Genomic DNA, 7,852 nt, shown 5'->3' with positions numbered 1-7,852 from the left:
GCCAAATGTCTAACCTGTTCACAGGTTAAAGCTGAACATCAGAAACCCTCAGGTTTATTGCAGCAACTAGAAATGCCTATATGGAAGTGGGAATTGATAACAATGGACTTTGTTACTAAATTACCGAAGACACAAAAAGGTAATGATACATTCTAGGTGATTGTAGACAGATTAACCAAGTCTTCTCATTTCTTACCGATGAAGGAAACTTTCAGTATGAAATTTCTTTATCTATTGTTTCTGATAGAGATAGCCGTTTTACTTCTCATTTTTGGACTAGTTTCCAAAAATCAATGGGAACCAAGTTAAATCTAAGCACTGCTTATCATCCTCAAACGGACGGACAAAGCGAAAGGACAATTCATACAATGGAAGATATGCTTAGAGCTTGTGTAATTGATTTTGGAGGAAATTAGGACGATCATTTACCATTAATAGAATTTTCCTACAATAACAGCTATCATACCAGTATCAATGCTGCACCATTTGAAGCACTTTATAGACGAAAGTGCAGAACTCCAGTCTGCTGGGCAGAAATTGGAGAAAAACAACTGTCTGGACCAGAGATAGTACAGGAAACAACGGACAAGATTATTCAAGACAAGGAAAGACTAAAAGTAGCACGGGATCGACAAAAGAGCTATGCTGATAACAGACGAAAACCATTGGAATTTCAAGTAGGAGTTAAGGTATTATTAAAAGTTTCTCCATGGAAAGGAGTGGTCAGATTCATAAAAAGGGGAAAGCTTTGGGATTATTAAAAGAATAGGACCAGTAGCTTACCAGCTACAACTGCCAGAGGAAATGGCAGGAAAACATGATGTATTTCATGTATGTAATCTCAAGAAGTGCTTAGCAGATGAATCCTTAATGGTACCTCTTAAGGACATAGAGGTAAATGAGACGCTTAAGTTTGTGGAGAAACCCCTACAAATTGAAGATAGAAAGATCAAGATTCTCAAACACAATAGATTAGTTCTGGTCAAAGTGAAATGGGATTCCAAAAGAGGATCAGAGTACACTTAGGAGCTTGAATCAGGAATGCAAAGGAAATATCCACACCTGTTCCAGTAGACCTCGAGGACGAGATCTAAAACAAGGTGGGGAGGATATAACAACTCTCCTAAAAACCATTAAAATACTCCTATACGTCCTAAAATATACCTCGTATACGAAAAATAACCCTAAAATACCTTTATATTTATAAAAATCAAATAAAAACAAAAATATGAGGTCCTCGCGGGGCGCGACCCAGACAAGCTAAGACTATCGCGGGCCACGACCGAGTAACACCAGGCGACACCAGGTTGTGCAACGTGTCCCCGTGTGTGTGTGATCTACGGTGTGAGTCGACCAAGCTAGGGCCTACCCTAGTGGTCTCGTGGGCCGCGAAGGCCTAGCCTTGTATCTCTCACGGGGCGCGAGAAAACCCTGATCAGACCTATATAAGGAGGCCTCTGCCTCATTAATTCTCGTTCTATTATTTTCTCTCTCAAATCCCCTATAATAGCAATAGTGTTGCTCGATATAATACCCCTAAAAAGCGAAGCTCTGCCTCGTTTACGTATTAGTTACTCTGCCCGATTGATCTAGAGCTCCGTAATGCATGTCAAGGCTCTGCCTGACTCAATCGTTGGAGTTCTGTCTCGAGGGTATGGCTAATGTAAATTGGGTTATCTTACTAACACGTGTGCGTTTTTTAATTTTCATAGATTATAACCAGGAAGTCACCAGAAAGCAGTAGTATTATCTAAAACAGCAATGTGAGTACATCTTATTTTTATAAACTGTTTTTACAAAACCTTAATTATTTTAAAGTATATTTAACAGTAATTGAGTCTATGTATTCTACAATTACTGTCGGTATGTTGAGGTTTTGTATACATTACTTATTACTACACTGTGAGTAGTAGCATGACCACAACTCAGGATTGACAGTATCGTGGGTGGTAATTGGGTAGATATAGACATTGTAATCGCTCTCAATACTGTAAAGATATAAAATCTTGTTTTAATTAAACTGGGATGCACTCGCTAGTATTTCTTGCTGATAAAACTTTTTAAAACGTGTTTCAGGTAACAAAATGTGAAAGCCAAATAGAAGCCAGCTGGAGAGCACTGAAGGCTTGGAAAAGTGGCTATAAAAGTTACCTAAACAAGAAGAAGTTTTATTTCAATTAGTGTTTATCCCTATAAACATATTGTAATGGAAACTTGGGGTTTTCCCATGTATTTATTATTTATAAAAAGTGTGGTGTTCTAACTCTGATAAACTATTTCCTAACTACGGTCCTGATGTTAATTTCCGCTGCCAAATCAATAAACACCGATACCACTAATCTGGATCTCGCGGCCGCCCGCTCCCGGGGTAGGGGTCGGGGGTTACGACATATAGTGGTTATATCATTAAGACTCCCTTGAAGACAACCACTATTGAGGTTACAACTGTAATCTCTGCTTCAGTGGGAAGTCCCAGAACCAAGAAAAAGGGGCATTTGTTTATGATGATATGGAATCTTCTCATATTATCAAAACAAATACAACCACTACAGGAGGGAATTCAGATGATCCTATTACACTAGGTGATGAATTAAGATATAATGATTTGACGGATTGAATGTCTACTATTGAAACATCTGTTGCTGAAATGAAAGAAATGATGAAGCAGATGATGGAGTTTTCTAAAAGTCAACCTAGCACTCAGCAAATTGCCAATGAGCTTTGGAATTCTGTGCAACCCATCCTTCAAGCTCAGAGGAATTTGGCTGAAAGCAACCACAATTCCCGTATGAAACTTATCAGAAATATGGTTGATGCTAGGTATAAAGATACAATAGCAGATGTTAGGGACATTAAGGAACATCTGTTCAAACTTACTGGCTCTACCCCTACACCAATCTTTGATAAAGATGATGATGATGATGATGATACCATAAAGGGGGAGAAAGATTCACTGAGAAAGTTGCCACCTGATTCAAAAGCTAAACCAAAACCAAAGGTCCAACAACAGCCAGAGTCAGCTGAACAAAAATCTTCTGCAAAAGCTTCAGAAGCTAGAAAGGAAAAAGGGATTGATGAAATCCTAAATAAGAAAGCTGAAGAGATAACTTTCGAAAAGCAGACGAAGCAAGATACAAAGGAAAGCACTGCTACTCCTAAAAAAAATGTATCATCTGCTAAACCTAAACCCAAACCTTCTCCACAAAAACCACCACAAAAGAAGGAGAAAATAACTTCAACACCATAATCACCAATTCAACCAACAGACGCCGATACAACAAAAGTATCAGCAGATGTTAGCTAAACAGCTGCTGAGACACCAGTTGTTTCAGCAGATGTTTGTCACACATCTGCAAAGATCATTTTCACTACACCACTAACAACCCAACCACCTCAAACATCATAAAGATTTACCACACATTCACCTTCACCACCAAAACGTTCTCCTACACCAGAATTCAAGTCCACACGTAAGAGAAAAACTCATGTTGTGTTAGAAGATAATGAGGAGATTAATCACCAATCCCCGTATCATCTGCCCCCATTCAAAACATTCCATCATCATCACTTCCATCCAGAAAACCCACTTCATTCCTTCCAATTGCTACACTACCATCAGTCATTCCCCTGGTAGCTAAATATCCTTTGGAGCTAGCTATTGTTAAAGGTGAAATTGAGTCATTCTTTACAATAGAGGATCCATCAAAAAGATCCTTCCCATCTCTTTATGGCTATATGCAGCCTCAAATCTTAGATGATTAGCTGAAATTAAAAACAACACACGCTGAGGTTATAGAAAGAGAGAATAGCATAGGGATGGATGACAGGAAATACCAGAGCTTATTATCACATGAGCTTAGCAAAGTGAGAAAACTTGAAGACTTTGCTAAGGATCTGAGTAAATCCATGTCTAAGAAGCCAATAAATCCTGAGCTTCAAAAGGAACAGAGGGATGATTATGTTGAACACATTATGAAGCACAAACCATATAAAGCAACCAGAGCTCAATTCAAAGACTGGTCAACAGATGCTCTTAGAGAAGAAATCAAAAGAATCACAAAAATACACAATGACCCTCTGATAAAGCCAACTCCACCTAACTGGAAGAAAGTCAAACAAGTGGATCCAGATGAGGCATTGAAGCTTAAAATAATGAGAGCAAAGCTTGTGGCTGTTGATTATGGTTCAGCTAGATCCATTGCCAGATGGTCTAAACTAGTGCCAACTGTGTTCTGTAGTCGTGGTTCAATATAAAACAATGTGCTTTGGTGTTATTATATGTGTTTTTGTGTGATTATGTGTGTAAATGTGTTTGGTGATTTTTCAATTTGACTCGATTCCGATTTCAAGCTCTAAATCGTTTTCTGGAAGGTTATACGCGCCCTGATGCGTAAATATAACCAGTTTAACACAACGAACACTCCGGAATAATGAAATAGTCTTAACATACCTTAAATAACCTCCACATAACTTATAAATAAGTTTTGGATGGTTTGGTGTGTTGAAATCAAGTTTGTTCGATCGTAGGGACTATTTGTGTCAAACTGCGAAACTATACCGATATGTATAGTAACGAACATTCCGGAACTTGATCATAAGTTAAACATACCCTAAATAACCTTTACATAGCTTAGAAATAGGCTTTGAGGGGTTCGGTATGCTAAAATAAACTTTATTGATCAATAGGGACTAAAAGCGTTAAAAAGTGCACAAGTTTGCATTTTCGCGCATATCTTTCATTCTGAATATATCCGGACCTCCAAAAATTTATGTAATCATTAAAATATTTTATTTTAGTGTTTGGCATAATAAAAATCCATTCGTCGCGCAATTTGGATCGTTTTTGCGTTCGTTACGACTCCCGTCGTAATTAGCCGAATAACGCGATCGTACGACCGAACGAACCGACATCCGAGATATTTTTGAGCATGTTTTGAGTTCCCTATACTTTAACATCATTTTAGAGCTTTGAAATGAGGTTAACGGGGCTTAAACGTGTCAAAAATGGGCCGAAATACATGTTTCTCAAGTTCAGGGACCAAAGTTAACAAACTGTGAAACTACCCTCAGGCGGGGCGCATAAGCATAGGGCGTCCCCTTACGCGGGGCGCGAGAGCTGCCCAGATCAGCAAAACTGTTTTTACAGCTGTTAACAGCTATTGCACCTGATTATTCCACTTACAAATGGTTTTTGCAACACCATGGGCTCATTCTAGGGGCTCTAATGGTTTTGCAAAACAAGGGGTACAAGTGGAGGGCCTAGATCGAAGCTCGTTTCCAGATAAACGATCCTAACGGTTCTAGAAATCCTATAAATACCCCCCACCCCTTTGCTCAAAACCCACACTTGATTTCTAAGATTTCTCTATATTGAAGTGCTAACCACTTCATACCTGAGAATACTTGGAAAATCAAGGCTTGCGGGGACCTTCTGTAAGTATTCTTTCGTTCTTTTCATTCGTTTTTATCGTTAAAGTCAAACAACGTTTGACTTTCTGCTTTGACCAGTTTATGGTCAATACGAAGTTCGTTTGAACTTCATAACGTGAGCGTAATCACGATGGTTATAGTCCCTAGTAACTATACCTACTGATTATCACGTTATCTAGGCTCAGTGACGAGTCGTAGCTTCGGCCAGAATGCGTTTTCTCGCCTATTTTGTAACCAAGCTACTTTTAGGTATCAAACCGTTTGTTTTGATACCAAACATGTTTTCTAACTTAACTAAACATGTTCTAGCATGTTTAGCTCGTCACTTTTTAGATTAGTGCTTGTGTAGAGTCTTAAGTCAAGCGGACTAAACACCCGCTTAGACTTTCGAACACGACCCGTTTGGTCGATCATTAGGATCCGACCAGACATGTTTAGTGACCATAGTAGCATAGGGGATAACCTTCCGAGGTTTTACCTTATGGTCACCTAGTTTAGGTAGTTGTATGATAAGTAGTTTATATGCCATAGGTAAATTACCAAAATACCCTTTTCATACATAATCGGTAATTAAGCATATGTAACCTAAACTTTTTTCATGCAACTGATTATGTAACATATTTAAACATGTTTTGGCATACAATACTTGTCATAGGACTAGTTAGACATCTCGAACGCGCTTTCGCGCGCATGACGCGTTAAAGTAGCGTAAGCTACCTTAATGGGTCGCGATGGGTCGAAAGCACTTAGGTTAGGTTTCAATTTAGGATGTAGGCTTTGTTAAACCATATCACATGAGTTCCAACACTCATTTGGTTTACAAGACCTCATTCTATCCGATCGTCCGATTTATGCGTCTATTGTTTGACTGGTGGTTCGATTGTTAGGTGCTACTTGATTTCTCTGATTTGCTAGAGTTTGCTTGAGTTCTATTGATTTAAGATACTTTGCACTTCATGTGAGTACATAGTTCCCCTATTTTAATAAATGTTTTGGGGTGATTCATATGTACGAAATGTTTTCAAGGTTTAAACGATGATTTCAAAAACTATTAAAACGATTTTTACTAAACTAATAACGATTTCAATAATGTGAACAAAACTTGATGGTTGTAGTTACCTAACAAATGATATTCATTAATTTTGGCCGAACCGACTAGTATTAGGTTATGGTACCATAGGATCTAACAAATCCCGTTACTTTACTACACCCATGGTTATGTGTGGGGTTTGTGGGTAGCGACTGAATCTGATGTTTGTTAACTTACCCTTTTGTCACACCCCCAAAATCCACCATGCGGAGTATCACCGCTTGGAGGCGTGACATGACCAGGATCGAGCCACCAATCATATTGAACAAAGTAATTAAGTAAATAAAACCAACCACAATACAATTGGTGACCAAAAGCTAGTTAACCAAGTTCAAATTAAACAGCGGAAGCATTAAAGGTAAAACCCAAAACATAAGTTCATAGTTCATAAGTTTAAAGTCCAAAACATAGGTTTAATAAGTTCATAAGGATTAAATGTTTAACACGGAACATAACAATCCATATTCCACAACAACCGCCTCCTCGTGCAAGCTCCATAAGCATTTAACGACCTGTAAGGCATGTAACAACGAGTCAACAACAAAGTTGAGTGAGTTCATGTTTGGTTGTTTAGTTTTAAGTTGTTTTCGGAAACGTGGTTTGTCTTTCGTTGGCTTAATTGCCGTGGGGGTTACCCCAAAGTTGAAAGTATGATTAACCATTTCCTTCTATATTACCCAAACCATATCCATGATCAGTGGGGGCTTCCCCATGTGAACCACTAGACCGTTACATATCGACTACTAACGAAAATAAGTTGTGCCCTACATCAGTGTCTATCATCACTGACAGTTTGCCATAGTCCATTAGTACACGCCCGTCCGACTGGCACGGTTTGAGGTTTGTTAAACCTAATAGCGCTATTAACAAATGACCCGCTCGCCATTGGCCTCGGCGATTAAGTCGATATAAAATGAGGGACTTGATGATAGAGTTTTGTCTAGTAAGTTTTAAGGTTGTTGTCCTACCCAAGGAGGGCGAACGTACGTATTCTACCCAAGGAGAATACACAGGATTAATATTGGCATCCTACCTCTGGAGGATGGCGGTACATATCTTACCCAAGGAGGATATGTAGGTTCCTTTTTAGTTCTTTAACCCATTCCCAAACCACCGGGAATCCCATGCCTTAGAAAGTGTGTGAACTCACCTTGGTTTGCTCGGTTAGATTAGTTACTCTAATAATCAGAAATCAAGCACGTCCTAATAAAGTATAGATAACAATCAATTTCTTGTGCATGCATAACACGTATCCTACGTACGGTTTATCTACTCATTACTTCTATCACATACCACACATACCACACAATTCTAATGTCAAGGTACTTTGTT

This window comes from Helianthus annuus, chromosome 7 (genome assembly GCF_002127325.2).
Source record: "Helianthus annuus cultivar XRQ/B chromosome 7, HanXRQr2.0-SUNRISE, whole genome shotgun sequence".
In the NCBI taxonomy this organism is placed as follows: domain Eukaryota; kingdom Viridiplantae; phylum Streptophyta; class Magnoliopsida; order Asterales; family Asteraceae; genus Helianthus; species Helianthus annuus.
Note: the sequence above shows the minus strand (reverse complement) of the source record.